The sequence below is a fragment of the Myodes glareolus genome, chromosome 3, assembly GCF_982192425.1.
Source record: "Myodes glareolus chromosome 3, mMyoGla1.1, whole genome shotgun sequence".
NCBI lineage: Eukaryota > Metazoa > Chordata > Mammalia > Rodentia > Cricetidae > Myodes > Myodes glareolus.
Genome location: NC_142028.1, coordinates 94,782,149 through 94,803,560, shown reverse-complemented (window position 1 = coordinate 94,803,560; position 21,412 = coordinate 94,782,149). Strand labels below are relative to the sequence as shown.

General features: G+C 39.0%; 1 pseudogene; it reads left to right on the top strand.

Moving 5' to 3' along the window:
- The first annotated feature begins 8,316 nt into the window (after positions 1-8,316).
- LOC125412604 (proteasome subunit alpha type-6 pseudogene) lies at positions 8,317-9,250 on the top strand (annotated as a pseudogene).
- The last annotated feature ends 12,162 nt before the right edge of the window (positions 9,251-21,412 follow it).

Here is a 21,412-nt window from a genome sequence, read left to right as displayed (position 1 = left end):
ACAATAAGAACAATTATCAGGTAAGAATTAGATTTACAAAGTCCAGTCCATTTGTATTTGGCATATTTGAAGAAAATAGACCATTATTTATTCTATCTTGATGAGTCCAGAGCTCTGTATTTTCTTTTCTAATTTATTTTCTTTCATAATTAAGGAAAAAATATGACTATTACTATTTAGCCTTCAACTTCATAAAAGACTCCAGAAGGATATAACATTTTCTTAGTAAACAGGAAGTGTAGAACAAGCAACTTTCAAAACTACATGATATGACAGAAACAGCTTGCTGCTTGGACAGTCACAAAAGGTTCTTCTGCAGTGTTGGGCATCCATCTTTGGGCTGCAGGACTAGAATATCTGACAGACTTTTCTGTGAAGCAGGAATTTTCAAAGAACTGTCCAACCCTTCCTTGGCAAAGTTCAGCAGTCACCTTTTTTGGTGTGTGTTCTATTGATCCAGTTTGGACAGCATACTGTTAGCAGTCAGTGAAGGTTTAATTCTTGATTAAATGGCTAGCTTTTTACATAACAAAACAAACTCCATATGGAGGTTCTTCAATGCCCATCGTCCTTTATGAAGTAAATTGGTGCCACCAGGAGGAGATGAATTTCATTGTCAGAAAAAAACCTTATATTATTAAAAACATCTTAAATGCCATATTCTCTAGATCTCTGAACTGTTTGAAGACTACCTGTCTATCTAATATTTATCACTGTATTACCTTGGAAACATACCTAACATGGCTATAAGTTTGATAGTTATAGATGATTAACTATTAACCTGTATTTATTATCCTAAATAACTTTTTAAAGGATAAAACTTCACACAACATTTTTTAAATGAGCTGCATAGGTACACTACTATAAAGAAGAATAGAATCATATATACAGTATAACAAAAATATAAAACATAATTTTGCATTAATATGCAAATTCTATTCCAAAGTAAAATAATTGAGAGTAGTTGTTTAAAAGTAGACTTAACAATTCACTATTTTATCTCATCATTTTATACTATATCCCTCCTTATCCCTTCATAAAAAGATTCTTTGTTTAGATTTTTCCTGACCACGACCAATAACAACTTTTAACCAAACCCCCTAAATGATGATGCACAACCATATCCAATTGATCTAAAAAAAAAAGCCATCCACCCACCTTTTGGGAATGTGGGAAACCTGTTCTCTAGATTACTTTATGTTGTCTAGGAGGACTGGCATCTTTGGGAGACCTAGGGAAAATTGAGATTATGGTCAAGACCCAGGAGATCCTGCTATCTTATTTGTTGTCTAGTCTCTGTACAATAGGAAAATACAATAATTATCTGAAGTCCTGTCTGTAGACCGTTTCAGCCAGCAGTTTTGAAGGAGTTCTGGATGTAGAATTTTGAGGAAACTACATTAGAGGCATTCTGAGATGCTTGATCACCTATTTCCATTGGTGTCTTGTTGCCTTGCTCTGAAAACACATAAACTTTCAAAGGTAACAAACATATATGTTTGCCTATAACAAACATATAGGCATTAACACAAGTATGGAATGTGCAGTGTACACAAGTCATTTGCAGTTGACTTTTGTTCTATGTTTGAGCAGGTAAAAGGCATCTGTCAACTTTATATGTCAGTTTGTATTATATAACCAAACTGTAATATTAATTTCTAACCATGTCATATGAAAAATGACATTTAATAATAAGTCATGAGGACTCTGTTGCCAACAAGATTTATCATGTCTCATCTCATCTCAGAGCTGTTCCCATGTTAAGGAATTCGATTACAAGTCACCTGCCCTGTAGCCTTTTTTTGGCTTCCTCCCCCAAGTCTGTAGCCAAGATACTCAGGCAGTCTCTTCCAGTCAAATCTGATCTTTATTAATCTAGAAGGAATCCACAGCCTTTTGTTTTGTGTGGGGGAAAAAAGCATAACCCCCAACACAAAACATTGCCTAACTTCCATTTCAGTGGTAATCCATTTTTAAGATATATAGATTGGTTTAATTTGGTATTTTCCATAATCCCATGTCTCTCATCAGCCAATATTTTTGTTCATTACCATTTAAAAATTCAAAGTTAACAAGACACCATATAAGATGCAAACTCCCTGTGTATTTTCCACCCTATGTGGCTTAATTTTTTCTTACTTTGCTCTCATTAAAGAGTATTATTTTTAAACTTTTTCTATTACTGTCTATACCCACTTTCTTCCTTAAGCATACATACATGGTAAATCATACTATAACCTGTTTGAAGGTTTTTCCATCTTAACCAGTTTTATTGTGTATCTGTAACCTTTTCTCTCTTCATGAGCAAAGCTTTAAGCCGCCATGCATTGTGGCTCATGGTGCACTAACAGCTAAGACACACAGGCAGATGCCAGGAGATGTCCTTGTACTGTGGCTGGCATGAAAGACATAAGGCTAGGAAGCCATGTTTGGCTTCATTTTTGTGTGTTTAGAATCTATTTTTTAAAGCTTTGTCAGGTCTTATGTGGATATATATGCTAGCCATTAGGCACCTCTTATAGGAAGATTTTTCTGTACCACCATCCAGCTTCCAAAACAACACAAAGACTTCTTATTTTTTATGAATGCATAGCTTGGAGCTTAGGCTTATTTCCAGCTAGTTCTTATAGCTTATATTAACCCAGATCTTTTAATCTACATTCTTTTATGTGGCCTCATGACCTTTACTTTGTAATACCCGTGCTGCTTGCTCTGCATCCCTGATGTCTTCTCATGATTCTGCCCTTCTTTCCAGCAATTTCTCAGCCATGAAAATGTTGTCAAGTTATTGACCTCCTAGCTTTTTATCAAACAAAGCTGAGTGATACTTCTTCACAGTGTACAAAATGACTATACCACAACAAGGAGAAATAAGCATAAAGGTCTTTCTAGTTTTACCTCCTTGAGAATCAAGATAGATTTCTGAGACCAGTCTATTTCATCCCATGAAATGAACAGAGGCAAAAAATACTGATGCCCTGCCACGAGTGTCACCAAGGTCCATGTTCCTAACTTCCTATCCTTGAGCAGATTGTACTCTCATTCTCAGTCACAAGTGTCAGGTTGGGATAACCCTCCTTTAAAGACTTATGACATGCTGCTTAAAGACTACTGAGTAGGATTTCTGGGGAAGAGCTGGGCATAGAAACCAGCAGTTCTAAGTTCAGTTCAGATGATCAGCAGAGGAGACTGCTTGGGGTGATGCAGGAAGGATCCCAGCCTGGACATGTCCCCGTTCACACCAGATGTGCGCCTAAGAGTTCCACAGGTGGTGTTACACTTCCACACCACACAAACAATTTGAAAGAGTTTTCATTGTTACCATTTTATTGGCAAGGAAACTGAGCCTGAGAGATCTTCAGCGACAAGTTGTGTGATTTGGATGCTAAAACTGAAAGAGCATTTGTCTCTTCTCAAAGCCCCTGAAGGTTCTGCCAGTACAGCTTTTGCTCTGCTTCCTGTGACTGATAGCATGCTCCAAACCTAATGTCTTCTCCTGCTTCTGTTTCAGTGGCGCACAGTGGTGCTGGCTGGGTGTCTCAGCCCTTGCCTTAGTTGAACTCATTGTCTTAGGCTCTGATAACTAATATTCTTTTCCTCCCAAATCAACCCCACCTCGACTCCACCATCCCACTGTTTTCCCTGCAAGTTTATTGACACTCTGTGAGGGTACATGGGTAGCTCCAGCAACAAGAGATGAACACAACATTCTTTTGCTAATTTAAGGTATAATTCAGAACTTACAATGTGTACTTTCATCTCAGACACACTGGTATCCAGTCTCATTAGATGGATCACATTGAGTATTTCTTGCGACCATCAACTTCGGTATTCTCTCAATAAAATGGGGTGGGGATGTGTTCCTCCTTTGTTCACTGTTAGGAGCATGTGAGACAAAGATGGATGTACTGAGCAGAGTGTCAAGGTCCTAGTGTTCACTGTAAGTGGAAGCTCTCACTTAGAGTGCGTGTTTGGAATTAAAAGGTTACCATATTTATTTTAGAGTTAATAAATGAAGTTTTGATCCAAGGGAGGAAATGATACAGTACTAAGATGACAGCCACTCACCTTCCCCTGGGATGCTAAAGTTCTTTCTACCAAAATATTCCTTGCACTGCAATTTTTCATGTCTTCCAAGGTTCAGTCAATACAATAGATTTAATGATTAATTTATTGTGTTCCTCAGTAAAAGCCCAGCATTGACTTCTTAAAATGAGATTCCTGCATCTTAGCCAGAGGAAACTAATTGACATCATTCATTTAAAGGGGACTCATAAAATATTGTGAATACACACATGCATGCACACTACATAGAACACTCCCAATACACACACACACACACACACGCAGTAGCAAAGAAAAGTACCTTGTCCTATTTTAGAAATGCAGTAATGGAGGGATGAGCTTCCATGCTTACCCTTTCTGACTTGACCGAGCTTGAATTTGAGCTGGGCCGTTACCCTCTGTGCACTGATGTTCCTCTTGACCTTTACTACCACTGTGAGTGCATCGGAATATTTTTCCTGATTCTATTAATATTAGGTGCAGTTCCATTATTCTTTGGGTCTCAATTTGATGATGTGTAGTACAGGCTATAACCAATGAGTTCTCCCCATTCATTGCCTTAGAGAAGCTGCAAATCTAAATCTATGTGTTACCCAGATCTTTGCATTGCAGTCTCTGCTTATTTATATTGCTTCATTTCTGAACCTATATTGTTTTCTACCAGTATTCATCTTTGATTTCCTTTTCACAATAGATTATAAACTTGACTTTTTAATGGAAATTCAGACATTTTAAAAAATTGTCTGTTAGAATAACTTTCCTAAAGAAAAGGATTTATAAACTAACAAACACATCAAAACTGTTTGCGAGGTACATTTTCCATCCTCTATGTCTCAAACTAACTGGTGTGGGTACTCGATTTCCATAGAGATCAAGGTGCCCTCTTCCATGGGTTTCAGCCTTGTGCTTGGCTCTTTGTTGGTTGTTCCGTTGCTAGCTCCTTTCTGAGGAGTCTGAGAGGGTGGTAAACCCTTACCTAGAGGTTCTCAGGCAGGTGAAGGAAGTCTGGGGAGTCTGATGTGGCCACATGGTGTCAGTCTTGCAGCATTGGTAGAAGGACCCTGGTGTCCTCTTTGGCAGCAGGATATGTTCCAGGCTTCCTTCCCAAATGCCTCAGGTGAACCAGGGTACAATAGCACCCAGGGGAGCACTTCCTTGGCCTAGAGAGAAGATATATGAGAGCGCCATCATATATACACTTCCCAAGCTCCTTTCTCCCTTCCTTCCTGTGTCTTCACATTCCTCTTCCCCTGATTTCTGTTTGTTCAAGGAAGTGGGAAAAGTCGTACTTTTAGAGAATAATTTTCCTCCCCCAGAGAGCTCTTGGTGAGATACAAGACACTTCCAGAAGCCACTGAGATAGTCAAGCCTCGTCAGTAACCCTGGGCTCAAATTTGGTTTCATCAAGTGCTTTCTCCCTTTCCCTATGCCCTCAGTAGTATAACCCCAATCAATTTTTAAACGTTCTGTGCCTCAGTTTCCCAGTCACTTACACAAAATATATGAAATCTATGTCTGAAGAATTCTGTAAGATTTAAATTGGGTTGGATTTATAGTGCATAATTTTTTATTGGTGCTCAATAGCTGAGTGGTCAAATTTGAGGAATTATTGCTCAATGTGAGGAATAATCGCTGTTTAATATAAGTATATAATATGGCATTGCATGTTTTTCCGGTGTCTGATGAGACAATGTAGAATTATATGTACAGATGAGAGAAGGGGCTTGAGAGAGTGACATATACAGAGCTAGTCTATGAATGCAGTGTTCAGATAGCATTTACAGGAATCAAAGTATTTGAAGTGCTCCTCATACGTCAAGCGACACAGCTGCTAGATTGGTTCTAGTGTCTTACTCCACCTGACAGCTCTACTACTTTGTTTGGTGGCAGCTAGCATTTGTGAAAGACTCATGATAGGCAATGCAGTCCTAAGGAAGGCTTAGTCCCTTCCTCAGGAACGACTCACCAGTCCTGTGCTCTAGGATCTCTTGCATCAGTGGAGGTTGACAAAGTTACAAGGAATCAAAGGTAGGGTAAAAAGGCAGCTCCTGGCCTAGCCAGCTGTATGAAGCTGTATAAAGTTTCACGGTCATCTTTTGTAAAGATGGGAGATAATGACATTTTTAAAAAATGTTTCTTTTTGGAGATTAAATAGGAGAGTACAGCTGGTTGTGGTGGTGCACGCAGGTAGGATTTGCTGAAGGAGGCAGAGGCAGGAGGATCACGAGTTCGAGGCCAGCCTGGGCTACACATTAAAAAAAAGAAAGAAAAAACAGTAAAAGAGTACAACAGTAGCACTAAAAGCAGAGGAAATCTGTGCTCTTAGATTGCCAATGGGATGTAAGAAGATGCCTAAAACTTATGGCATATATGGGAACTGCAGTTTGGGGAAGACACAGGTTGTATTGAACATGCTGACTTGGAATTTATTTGGTGGGCTGATGGAGGTCCTTGAGCAGTTGCATAGATGGTGTGTTGTTCCAGAGGAACTCTGTTTGGAGACCAGGAAGTCACTTCCAGTGTTTTATTACACTCAGGTAGATAGCTTCTTCTTGGCCATGGTTGTCTGACTTCCCTCCCTGAACTCAATTTAATGTGTAAATGTTAGGCCATCTAGATGGAAAACTGCTCTACTTGGTCCATATATTCCTGTTGGGAGCCCTTACTTTATTGCCTGAGTATCACTGAATATGAAATCTGCTTAAAAGTGACATTCTACTCATACACCCTGTGTCGCTGACCTATAAATTGTGGGTGCTGAAGTTTAGTAGATTCTAAGCTAACATATAACATGATGAGATAAAACCCTACAGAGATGTTAATAGATAATGATTATGAACCCGTTATCTATTTCATAAGTAAAAACCAAGGTATAGATGACTAAACAATTTTCCCATACCTGTGAGACTCACAACTGCCATATCAGGCTGATTCATTACTTGTAAACCAACAGGTTATCTCCCAGAGTGGGCCTGATTTTGTTTCCCGGCACCCACATGGCAGCTCACAACCATCTGTAACTCCAGATACCCACAAGGCAAAATTAGAGAATAGCCTTTCTCACAGCCAGTTGTGGCAGGCTACAGTGACCTTGACTCACAGAATTTTTAATAATTAATATGAATCACTGTGACACAGACTTGGATTGTGATGGGATAAAAATACTCAACCTTCGAATATAATGAACTCATGAAACACGAAGGCAAGCAGTAAAGCTATGCAGTGTATCTCATGTGCTAACCCAGTCTTGGCCAATAGTTCCTACGATAATTATGGAACATGAGTCCCTTGGGATGTTTCAAAAGGTTCTGAAAAGTGTTATATATTTGCCCTTTCTCTCATGTCCTCAGAGACCCACAATGAAAACAATATATTAACATTTCTGATTCTAAATGAATCTGTTCAAAGTTTGTGTTCATTTAGCTGTGTAATGGACATATTACATCTGATCATAAAGTACAAAGCATAAAATAATAAACATTCAGTATGTTAAATGTTTTGAGAACATTATTTCACACTTGGAAATTTTTGAATTATAAACACTGTCCTGAGTACTTTATTGTTTTTTACTTTTCATCATGGTAATAATCCACTGGTATAAATTATTTTATAATCATTTTTTATTGAGGAGGTGAGGGCTCAGAAAGTAAAGTGATTTCCCTCCTCCTCATCTTGGGTTTCTATATGTCGTTTAATGTAATTGTATATCCCTTGTATATTCTATGTCTTTATTCATAATGCTAGCTATGTTTGGGATTTTATGTCACAATTTTTGCTTAAGTATCTCTTAATAACTTGTCCAAACCTGCTTCAATGGACTGAGCATTCCTCCTTAGTGACCATACAACACCTTTTTTACCTCCTTTATTTGAAAAGTATCATGCATAGGACTGAAGAGATGGTTCAAGCAAACACAAGTACCAGCTGTTCTGCCTAAGGTCCACAGTTTGATTCCCAGCACCCACACAGCAGTTCACAACCATCTGTAGCTCCACTTCTAGAAAATTAAATGCTGCTCTCTGACTTCCACAGATATCAGGAAAAGAAAGCACACGGTGCATAGACATACATGTAGGCAAAACACACACACACATAAAATTAAAAAGAAGATAAAGCATCATGTGAGTTATCTTTCATTTATCTTTTTTTATTTTTGAATATTGTGAGGTTCTTTATTTGATAATAATATTTAGCAACATGGAATAAGTACCAGTCTTTAGTAGTTATAAAAGTTTTGTCAGGATTTTTTGTGTTTGAAATAGGGGGTACGCCATGTCCCATGGGCCCAGCGCTGGTTTTGACCTCCACATTACTATTTTCTCTCCCGAGGGCCGACTCTACCAAGTAGAATATGCTTTCAAGGCTATTAACCAGGGTGGACTCACATCTGTGGCCGTCAGAGGGAAAGACTGTGCAGTAATTGTCACACAGAAGAAAGTACCCGACAAATTACTGGAGTCCAGCACGGTGACCCACTTGTTCAAGATAACTGAGAACATTGGCTGTGTGATGACTGGGATGGCAGCTGACAGCAGACCCCAGGTACAGAGGGCACGCTATGAGGCAGCTAACTGGAAATACAAGTACGGCTATGAGATTCCTGTGGACATGCTGTGTAAAAGAATCGCTGATATTTCTCAAGTCTACACACAGAATGCGGAAATGAGGCCGCTCGGTTGTTGTATGATTTTAATTGGTATTGATGAAGAACAAGGTCCTCAAGTGTACAAGTGTGACCCTGCAGGCTACTACTGTGGCTTTAAAGCCACCGCAGCAGGTGTCAAACAGACAGAGTCAACCAGCTTCCTCGAAAAAAAAAGTGAAGAAGAAATTTGATTGAACATTTGAACAAACAGTGGAGACTGCAGTCACATGCCTGTCTACTGTTCTGTCGACTGACTTCAAGCCTTCAGAAATAGAAGTTGGAGTAGTTACAGTCGAAAATCCTAAATTCAGGATTCTCTCAGAAGCAGAGATTGATGCTCACCTTGTTGCTCTAGCAGAGAGAGACTGAACGTTGTCATCACTTTACCAAATCCATGATGCCTCTTGCCTGTGTGTTTGGTGACAACAAACCAGCATCACCGAGGCCCCTGGGTTGAAGATGGAACCTCTCCCACCCCTCCTGCCACTGAGCTGGTTAGGACTGTATAAATAAAATCGCGCTTTTGGAAAAAAAAAAAAAGTTTTGTCAGTCTTTATGGGATATTCCATTGCTGTCACACAAACACATTGAAAAAAATGAAATTAATTATATTAAATTAAGTAAGACATTTAAACAGACATGTAATAAGAAGTATATACAAATGACAAATACTGTCATGAGAATATACTCAACATCTTTTTTAAAATAAAGAAACACAAAACAGGGCCTAGGAAATGGCTCAGTGGTTGAAGAAGTTGCCATACAGGTGTGAAGACCAGATTTGAACACAAATAAAGCCAGCAAGACAAAGAACAGGATAGGTAGCAGACAAATGTAGACATTTTCAAGAGTTGATTCTACTCTACTTTGTGAAACTTCATACTGTTCTAAGACCCTTTTACTCATATTCTAGCTACCTCCAGCTCTTCATCCTATGGGAACATGCAATAAGAAATTTTCAGTATGTATAAGTAAAGAAGGCTCTCCCATCTCTGTTCATGCTAGCTCGTGATTTGACACTCATTCTTCTAGTAACTTGTCATGTTCTTAAAAATGGCACTGTCTTCATTTGCCTTGGCATGCCAGTGCACACACACTATTCATATTATGAGAAATTCATGTGTTCTTAAACTCTGGTAGTTGAAGCTCAAAATCTTTCTTGCACTTAAAAGAACTGAACGGAAGCCAATTTTCTGTAACTTTGAAGACTGAAATGTTTTCCATTACACCACACTGCATCCCATTCCAGTCGTAAAAGTTCTATTATGTTTTGGCCCAAATAACCAATGGACCGCATTTTTGCTCCCATGGTAGTTGGAGAATTACAAGGAACAAATTTGTGAAGAGAGCACTCACCTACATTCATGTTTCTATGATACTGTGGATTGTAATAGGTATCTAAATATAAATCCTACCATACAGGACTGAAAACAAGAATGATCTGAGTAAATATTAGTTGCCATTTAAGCTTCTACAATCCAGAAAATGGGTTGAGTTATTGTCAGCAATACTTTTATTTTCGCAATGCCTTGAGCCAAACATTAGATTTCCAGTAATTTTGTTGATGAATGCCTTGACTGTGTAGATCAACCTAAAATAAGATTTTGGTGGTCAGGTATTCTGGCATACACAGACTCATGCCCTCCATCACACACACACACCTTCTGAGGTAGCACTGGGACTCAAACAGAAGAGCTATGCCTGGATGTTGAATTGAATTTCCCTTCTTTCTCCCACTTAATAGCCGATCAGGGGAACAATTGGCTTGTCCATAGTTTGTAAATTTTCCATTACAGTTCTCTGAAATTAGACTCAGTATTTTCTTGTTTGTATCCATATATATTACTCCCATTTCCCATGATGTTTAAGGCATGCTTTTCCTCTAGGATATTGGGGATTAGTCTTCATAATTAGTCAATTTTTTCCTGTAGCTCATTTACATCTTCACAGTCAGATCCTCACAGGATCATTTCAATGGGTTCTTGTCTTTCTGCTCCTAACTTTGTTTAATCATGTGAATTTTATCTTTAAATATCACCCAAGAACTCTAAGAAGGATTAGAACAAACAACATTCTTTACCATCTGTCCTGATTACTTCTATGTCCATAGCTTCCTTCATGGCTGTTGTCCAAATGTGAGGTGCACCTTGAAATTACCACTGTTTGCCAATCTGATTCTTTTCTTTCCACATGTTTGGCAATTCCCACTCATTCTTTTTTTTTCTATTTTTTTTTACTTTTGTTTTATTTTTCCTCAAAGTTTATTAAAATACAAAAGTCTCCATTTCCGCCCCTCCTCCCAACACCCTCCCCCTCCTCTCTCTCCATCCCCAATAGCAGTCAGAGTCTCCCGCCCTGCGGGCAGTCCAAGCTCCTCCCCCCTCCCTCCAGGTCCAGGAGGGTGAGGATCCAAACAGACTGGACCCCAAAAATCCATTATATGCAGAGGAAACAAGTCCCAGTGTCATTGACGATGGCTTTTCAGAAAGACTCCGGGCCAGCCACATTCAGAGAATCCAACCTCAATCAGAGAATCTGGCTGGATTACCTGCTTGCTCAGTCCCAGACAACTGGCCTTGGTGAACATACCTTAAGCACTCCCTCCTCTAAGAATCCTTCTTCCACCTTTAAAACTGTGTAGCCAGTTCATTGGCTAATGGCAATTATTTTGCTGTCTTTAAGCAGGAAGAGCACCCTGGAAATGCACTGGGAGGTCTTTGTTGAAGCAGCAGAGGGATTCAAAGAACTAGCTACTTCCTGTGGTGTGTTTTTCTCACCTGCAGTAGGAATACAAGGTTTAGGCTTAGTGTGCTTCCTGCTGTTACCCCAAGATAAAGAGAGTCAAAAGGGACTGACTGAGCACCACTTAATAAGTTGAAGGTTAAGTTATTAGAGATTAGTTCTGAGCTCAGTTATACAGGGGTTTATTCCCATTTCCCAAAGTATGTAGGGCTCCATACAGGAATTCTGACAGAAAATAACCAAAGTGCCCATGAATAGCTGTAATTTCAAAGTACACCTCAACATTTGGAGAGAAGCCATGAAAGAAGCTATGGAAGTAGAAACGATCAGGATATATGGTAGCCTCCATCTTTAGGTTATATTTTCTTAGGTGCTGAGATGTCCAAGCAAAGATTTTGGACTTTGGCTCTGTCACAACCACACAGTACATCTCACAGCATATTAAAGGGTATTGTTTCTGGGTCCTTTCTTTGTCAGACTGTAATGTAAGTCTTTCCATGTGGAGTTGAAGAAGCACATTTGCTCTAATTTCAACTCTTGCACAGCACAGTGGAACAGGCCTATTTGTTAAGTTTTTTTCCTGGCCCAGTAAGCCTATCTGCTGATGCAATAATCCAAATTAAACCAAATCAGACCAAATTAGAAGAAGTTCAGGTTTAATGGATGCCAGCACTCCTGGGTGGTTTCTTGGGAAAACATGGAGAGGGGAAAGGAAAACCGGGAAGACCACGTGTTTGTTCTCTGGGGGTCAGTTTAAATAGCCTATAAAAGAAGTCTTGACCCTCCCTGGAGAGGGGTCACCATTTGGCAGGCTTTCTTGGAGGTAGAGTCTGGACTGAGGCAACTCCCAGGGGAGGAAACTTTCAAATGGAACTTTCCACCCAACATTTCAAAATGGATGCCAGGGTGCTGTGGTTAAGGCCCCAACCAAACATTCCAGACTCTTTGGATAAAGAGCTGCCAGGGAGCTGAAGTGATGCTTTCAACCAAACATTCCAGACTATTCGGATAAAGGGGTGACAGCTCAAGTGTGGCTACTTCCTGCAGGCATGGGGTGATGTGAGGGAGGGGAAGAGTTGGGAGTTGGTTGGCTTATGCTCAGTGAGAGGTGTGGCCGGAGCAGCATCTGTTTTACTGCCATCCTGAAGACCTCAGGCAGCTGTTTCTTGAGGGAGATGAGAAGGCAGATGACTCAGAGAAAAAAATATATTGTTCTTATTGGCTCTATGAATGAAGTTAACCATGGAAAGGGTCATTAACTGCCAGAAAGAATGGGTCAGAGAAGTGCCCTGGTTGTACAGGTGAGACTTGGGTGAATAAGTGAGTCATGAGAGCAGATATACACTTTAAAACCAGGTTTTAGTTGGTAGGTGTCCTTTTGAACCAGGAGAGTTGGTACCAATGGTTAAGTCCCAGGACCTGGTACAGGTGTTGGCATTGTCTGCAGGGCCCTTTGTAAGTTGGTCGTGGCCCCAGAAAGCAAGAGTGACCTGAAAAATATGCTTGAAAATGAGTGGGGTTAAAATAGGCTCTGGAGACTGTTAGTTTTTAGCAGCCCTGATTTTTGATAAAGCAGCAGAAATTTTTAGGAACCTGCAGGTATCTGTAAGACAACTGGAACAGGATTTAAAGTCCTAGGGTTTTTGTTTTTTCCACATGAAGTTGATTATTGTTCTTTCAAGGTCTGTGAAGGATTGTGTTGGGATTTTGATGGACATTGTATTGAATCTATTGAAGGCTTTTGGTAGGATTGCCATTTTTATTATGTTTAATCATACCTTTCCAAGAGCATGGGAGATCATTCCATTTTCTAGCATCTTCTTCAGTTTCTTTCTTTGAAGACTTAAAGCTCTATTTATTAGGTCTTTCACTTCTTTGGTTAGTGTTACCCCAAGATATTTTGTTATTCGCGGTTATTGTAAAGCGTGATGGTTCTCTGATTTCTCTCTCAGCTTCTTTATTATTTGTATATAGGGGGCTACTGATTTTTTTTAGTTGATCTTGTATCCTGCCATATCACTAAAGGAATTTATCAGCTGTAGGAGTTCTTTGGTAGAGTTTTTGGGGTCACTTATATATACTTTCATATCATCTGCAAATAATTAAAGTTTTGTTGTCTTATTGCTATAGCCAAAACTTCAAGAACTATGTTGAAAAGATATGGAGAGAGTGGACAGCCTTGTCTTATTCCTGAATTTAGTGGAATTACTTTGAGTTTCTCTTCATTTAATTTGCTGTTGGCTCTCTGCTTGCTGTTTATTACTTTTATTACATTTAGGTATGTTCCTTTTATAGATGATCTATCCAAGACCATTATCATAAAAGGGTGTTGGATTTTGTTGAATGTTTCTTCAGCATCTAATGAAATTATCATATGGTTTTTGTCTTTTAATTGATTTTTATGATGGATTACATTGATAGATTTTAATATGTTGAACCAGCCCTGCATCTCTGGGATAAAGCTGACTTGATCATGGTAGATGATTTTTTTTATGTATTTTTGGATTCGGTTTGCCAATATTTTATTGAGTATTTTTGCATCCATGTTAATAAGTAAGATTGGTCCATAGTTCTCTTTCTTGGTTGTGTCTTTGAAATCAGAGTAACTGTAGCCTCATAAAAAGGTTTTGGCAATATTCCTTCTGCTTCTATTACATGGGACACTTTAGTAGTATAGGTATTAGCTCTTCTTGAAAGTTCTGGTAGAATTTTTCTTCTTTTTTTTTCGGTTGGGAGATTTTTGATGACAGCTTCTATTTCCTTAAAGTTTATAGGTTTACCTAAATTGCTCACCTGGTCTTGATTTAATTTTGGTATATGGTATCTATCTAGAAAATTGTCCATTTCCTTTACATTTACAATTTTATAGAGTACAGGTTTTTGTAGTATGACCTAATGATTCTCTGAATTTTCTCAATTTCTGTTGTTGTGTCCCCCTTTTTCATTCTGATTTTGTTAATCTGGATATTCTCTCTATGACTTTTAATTACTTTGGATAAGGGTTTGTCTATCTTGTTGATTTTCTCAAAGAACCACATTTTTGATGGGGCACAGTGTGATCGGTAATTAATGATCTGCCAGGCTATCTTAATACAAAATATACAGCTTTAATAAACAGAAGGAAGACTTACACCAGAATTCCTATGTTCCATCCGGAATGCAGAAGCCAAGCAACAGAGGACAGGGAAGTGCACCTGCCAGGTTTATAGGTAAATTTTTGCCTTAGGGTAACACGCCCCAGGGACAGAATGTGATTGGCTGAACTCCCCTATCACATCTTTGTTTTGATTCTTTGTATTTTTTCTTTGTTTCTATTTTGTTTATTTCAGTCCTCAATTTGATTATTTCATATCTTCTACTCCTCCTGGGTGAGTCTGCTGCTGTGGGACAATTTTCTGTATTCAATTATATTTTAAATAAACGCTGATTGGCCAGTAACCAGGCAGGAAGTAGAGGCAGATCCATGAGAACAGGAGAATTCTGGGAAGAAGGAAACCCATTCCTTTTCAGTCCTGACCCAGCCACAGAAGAAACAAGATGTGACTGCCTTTCTGAATGAGGTACGGAGCCACGTGGCTAGCATAGAAAAGAATAATGGACTAATATAAGTTATAAGAGTTAATAAGAAGCCTAGGCTAATGGGGCAATCAGTTTATAACTAATGTAGACCTCTGTGTGATTTCTTTGGGACTTAAGGATTGCGGGGACTGGGCAGGACAGAAAACTCAGACAACAGTCCACTAGTTTTTGTTCTAGAACTTTCAAGTGTGCTGTTAAGTCACTAATGTCAGCTTTCTTCATTTTCTTTATGTGTGGGCACTTAGTGCTATGAACTTTTCTCTTATCACTGCTTTCATAGTGTCCCATAGGTTTAGGAATGTTATGTCTTCATTTTCGTTGAATTCTTGGAAGTCTTTAATTTCTTCCTTTATTTCTTTCTTGACCCAGGGCTGATTCAGTAGTTCACTGTTCAATTTCCACGAATTTGTAGGCTTTCTGAAAACAATATCATTGTTAAATTCTAACTTAATCCATGATGACCTGATGAGACATAGGGGGTTAATCCATTTTTTTTATCTGTGGAGGTTTGTTTTGTTACTGAGTATGTTATCAATTTTAGAGATGGTTCCATGAGGTTATGAGATGAAGGTATATTCTCTTGTGTTTGGGTGGAATGTTTTATATATATATATATATATATATATATATATATATATATATATATATATAATGTTAAGTTCATTTGATTCATGACATCTGTTAGTTCTCATTTCTGTGTTAAGTTTCTGTCTAGTTGACCTGTTAATTGTCAAGAGGGGAGTTTTGAAGTCTCCTACTATTAGTGCATGAAGTTTGATGGACAATTTAAGTTTTAGTAATGTTTCTTTTACATATGTGGGTACTCTTGTATTAGGGGCATAAATGTTCAATAATCTTGATGGATTGTTCCTTTTATGAGTATAAATTGTCCTTCTCCATCTCTTCTGATGGAGATGTTAGGATAACTATACCCACTAATTTCTTAGGTCCATTTGATTAGAATACATTTTCCCAACACTTTACTCTGAAGTAGTGTCTGTCTTTGAGGTTGAGGTGTGTTTCTTGTGGATCTTGTAGGATCCAGCAGAAGGCTGGATCCTATTTTCTTATCCATTTTCTTACCCCATGTCTTTTTATAGGTGAATTGAGTCCATTGATATTAAGAGATATTAATGAACAGTGGTTGTTAATTCCTTTTACTTTTTGGTAGTAGTGTTTGTGTGTTTCCCCTCTTTGGGTTTTGCTGGATAGGGATTATCTGTTGCATGTGGTTTTGTGGGTGAGTTAGCATTCTTTGGTTGGGATTTTTCTTCTAGTACTTTCTGTAGGGCTGGGTTTGTGAATACATATTGTTTAAATCTGTTTTTGTCATGGAATATCTTGTTTTCTTCATTGATGGTGATTGAAAGCTTTGCTAGGTATATTACTCTGGCCTTGCATCAGTGGTCTCTTAGTGTCTTCAGCACATCCGCCCATGACCTTCTGGCTTTTATGGTTTCCATTGAGAATGCAGGTGTAATTCTGATAGTTCTACTTTTATATGTTACTTGACCATTTTCCTTTGCAGCTCTTAATATTCTTTCTTTATAATGTATATTTTGTGTTTTGATTATTATATGGAGAGGAGACTTTTTTGACCCAGTCTCTTTGGTGTTCTGTAAGCTTCTTGTACCTTCATAGGGATATCCTTCTTTAGGTTGAGAAAGTTTTCTTCTATGATTTTGTTGAATATATTTTCTGTGCTTTTGAGCTGGAGTTCTCCTTCTTCTACTCCTATTATTCTTAGGTTTTGTCTTTTCATGGTGTTCTAGACTTCCTGTATGTTTTGTGTTAAGAATTTGATAGATTTAATGTTTTCCTTGACCAATAAATCTATTTCCTCTGCAGTATCTTCAACACTTGTGATTCTTTTTTCTATCTCTTGAATTCTGATGGTTATACTTTTCTCTGTAGTTCATTTACCCAGATTTTTCATATGCAGAATTTCCTTGGTTTGTGTTTTCTTTATTACCTCTATTCCAGTATTCAAGTCTTGAACTGTTTTCTTTACGTTTGATTGTTTTTTCTTGGGTTTCTTTGAGAGATTTATTAATTTCTTCCAATTTTTTGTTTGTCTTTTCCTCCATTTCACAAAGGGAGTTTTTAATTTCCTCTCTAAAGGTCTCTAAGATTTTCACAACATTATGTTTAAAGTCATTTTCTTCTGCTTCGTCTGGGTTAGGATAATCAAGACTTTCTGAGGCATATTCACTGGGTTCTGGTGTTACCATGTTTCTTTTTAGGTTGTTGGATGAATTTTTGCATTGGCACCTACCCATCTCTTCTTTCAAATGAGGCCAGCAATGTCTTTGTTCCTTGGTTTAATCCATGAAGTGGAATTTATATTGTTCTGCTCTGTCAATGTCTGTGTCTCAGCAAGCCTCTGAGGTCTCTCTAAGCCTGCTCTCTTGGTCTTCTCTCCTGGTTTGTTCCCTTAGTCCTCTCTCTTTGTCCTCTCAGTGTTGTAACAAGCTCCTGGTCCCCTCAGTTTTATAGCAAGCTCTTGATCCCCTCAGTCCTGTAGCAAGCTCTTCAGTACCCTCACTATTGGAGCAAGCTATGTTTAAGAGTTCCACTGAGGTTGCAGGAGGATAGGTGACTTGAGGGCTGGGATGGGCTCGTAAATTGGAGGGCCAAGAGGATGGGTTTGGATTGGGGGGAGCCTACAGGCAGGAAGTTCACCTACTAGCTGGCTAGAAAAGCCAAAGGAGTTGTGGGAGGGACCTGTGGTTTTTGTCCCACTGTAGAAGTCCTAGAAAGTGGGGTGTCCTGTTGTATGGCTGTTCACTTACTTCTTATGTCCCCTTAGTATTGGAGCAAGCTGTGTTTCAGAGTTCCACAGAAGTTGCAGAAGGATAGGCAAGTTTGGGTGCAGGGTGGGGCTAATAGCTTGGAGGATCTGGTGGATGGTGTTGGGTTTTGGGGAAACCTATGTGCAGAATATCTCCCACTGAATGGCTAAAAAGGGCTAGGGAGTTGAGGGATGGGCCTGGGGTTTTGTTCCACCATGTAGGTCCTAGAGTAGAATGTCCTGCAGCATGGCTGTTCACTCACCTTGGTGGACTTTCTTGGAGTCTGAACTGAGGCAACTACAAAGGGAGGAAGATTTGAAATGGAACCTTTTACCCAAAATTCAAAAATGGATGCCAGGGGTTGTGGTGAATCCACCAACCAAACATTCCAGACTCTTCAGGTAAAGAGGTATCAGGGAGCTGAGGTAACACTTTTAACCAAACACTATTGACAAATAGTGTGGACTTTGGAAGCAGTCAGCGAAGGTGCTGAACTCATTCATCTTTCTTAGTGGGGTGAGCTTTCTGGAAAGTTCTATGAGTTATCCATGCACAAAGTAAAGTCAACAGCTATGCTTTTCCTCTGTTATTAACAGAACTAAATAGCTTAATGGGTCTAGAAAATATGTCTCTTTCAAGGCATAGAGTATGTCCTTATTATTCATCAAGGAGTCTCCAAAGCATTCAAAACAATGGAAGCTCTGTTTATCAACAATAACTAGATGGTGAGACACCGCTGCTAAAGATAACACTCACTTAGGATGACCAGTCAACCTTGAATTGACCCGGAAGCTCTCTCATTGATGACTAGCTAACACAGTGCCAGAAAGTACAGTAAATGATACTGGGGGATAAAAGGCATCAGGGGTCTTACCCATCTCTGGACCCTGCAAGCTGTCAAGATATATCCACTGGTACAAAAGTGGCATGACAGGAAGATAATCAACTGCTTCTTGATTGGATATGATGCTGGTTTCACAAGAGGGGTTTCAGGCCTGATATTGTAAATGTAGGGACCAGGGCAGCTTGGCACATACCTGCTACTTGACTACACTGCTGCACATGAAAGATTCAATAGAGACCAACTAGAAAGTAGGCCTGAGTTTCAGTAAGGCAACACCTGACTCCAAGAAAGAATACAAACTGGAACCATCCAGACACCACATAGGGATGGATTAATCAGCATCCAAGGGGAAAATACTTAATGTTCCAAAGGAATACCTAATACTCCAATCATTGTAGATAGATATCCCTTAGCACAGAACATGCCCATACCTTTTCACCAAGACATCCTTAGACAAATGTCAGCCAATCACAGGTCTTGAACCTTAAAAATCCCTCACCCCAACCTCTGCTATAATTAAAACCCACCCCAACTGAGTTTAAGACTCTCTGGTCAGTTTGAACTTGAATAAAGGCTGTTTGCTTTTACATACAGAATTTGATCTCCATAGTAGCCCATCAAGAGACCCAAATGTGAGACAATAGTCCTCATACTTGATCAGGGAAGCTTCTTTTACAGTGTGAAGTGGTTAATGTGGCACTTCATAGCTGTTCAAAGTGCCAAGTGTAAATAAATGAGCGCTCAGATGTGTATAGGTTATCTATATCAATCTCACTCCATTGAAAGCTCAGGGAACTTTGCAGAAGAGGAAGCAGAAATAAAGAAAAAGTCAACAGATGGGGAGCAGAACTGTGAAATATAGATCTGAATAGGACGTTGCTCTTGAACACATTGACTCCCAGCAACTGGGGTAACCAGCACAAAACCTGCAAAAGATACATCCAGCTAGAATTCTGTGTGGACAAGGGTTGGACACTTGAGGCCTACCCTCAAGTGGAAGAACTATTTGATACTGTGGTAGTCAGAGCTACTTCCTTTGTGGATGCAACTGCTAGTAGGTTGCTTACACTCAGAGTATTGCCTTATACCCATCCACATAAAGGCAGTACTAATTGGACTCAATGGTGTACTAATAATGATAAAAAGAAGAAGACATGAAGTTGGGAGAAAGATGATTTGGGAGGCCATAGGGAGAATTGGCCAAAGATAGTGGTGGATAGATATGTTCTATAAACATTGTATAAACTTATGTATAGAATGTTCAGAAGACACAGATATTATTTAAAAATAAAAGCAGTTATACAACATTCAAAATAAAGTGTGCCTGCAAATAGACTTCTTATCTTGGATCCTTTCAAACACATCTGTCTCCCAACTTCATGTCCTCTTTAAAAAAAAAAGACTTGCTGAAGACAGTTAGTTCTGGCCTATGTACATAGGTTTGAGACAATCCATTAGACAAGACTATAGGTAATATCTAGTGACTGTACTCTCAAAGAATTATTCTCCTTCCCCTAGTAGACATCAACTATTAAAATCAGTCCCACATTCATGCTGGAACTTTGTTTGGCTTTATCTTAGACAGTGTTTGTGAATGTAAGCACAGCTGCAGTGAGTTCAGGGCACAGTGTCCAAAAGATAGTGTCATAGAGCTCATCCCATTCTCCAGTTCTTCCATTTTTTTCTATATCATTTTCCCTGTTGTTTCCTGAGTATTGGTGGAGGGCAGGAGCCCCATTTAGAGCTGAGCATGCACAGAGATTCATCCTTGAGAATTTGACTACTTATGCATCTATATTGACTGTTGACTACCAACTGTAAAAAGAAAGATTTCTGGCCAAGGTTGAGAGCAAACCAAGTCTCTCTGTATAAACAAGCATAAATAATTAGAAGACAACTTATAAACATGACTGGTTAACAAAGTAACAGTACCAGGCTTCACTCTAGAGCCTTTGACCTCCTTAGCCATGGGCTCTGAACCTTGTTTTTAGCTCCAAATATGGAACCCCTTCTGTAGAGTAGGCTTCTACTCCAATCAGAAGACAACACATAACATCCCTGTCACTATTACACCAATGGCCACATATTGTCTGGTTGATCAGTATTGTAAAATGCAGGGTCCAGTGCTGAATAAGACCACAAACAACATTTTTATACCATACCACCTTCTGGTACTGTGAAAGAGAGTCAGCTGGGAGGAATTTTATGGTCAGTTCAAAGTTGATTTCTCATTGTCCTGAATCCAAAGTGAATGGTGTCTTCAATCGGGTCATACCATATATAATGACTGGAAAATAAGGGCAATGACAATAGCACATGTTCTTATAATTGTTCACATTCTTCTCAGGCACACTTTTATCACCATGTGCTAGCGAATAATAGCAAAAACATAACTGAACCCTGCATAGCTAACTTTGAAGGCACGACTGTAGCTTGGTTTGAGGTAAGGAGTCAAGAAGTGCTGCTAAATTCTACTGTGGAGGTCCAAAGTCCAAGTTTCAATAGCTCTGATTTCTTTTACTATCACTAACACGGATGCCATTTAATCTGTCTCAGCTCGTACAACCTCGTCTTTTCTTGAAACAATGAGTTATCTCCAACTATCTAATTTGTGTTTCCTCATTTACACAGCATGATAGTCTCTAGGCAAAAAGCTAGAAGGATGGAGATTTTGTAGCGAGGTGGGAGGATTGTAACATGAAAATATAGGAGCCTTGACTGTAAACTGCCATACTTTATTCATAC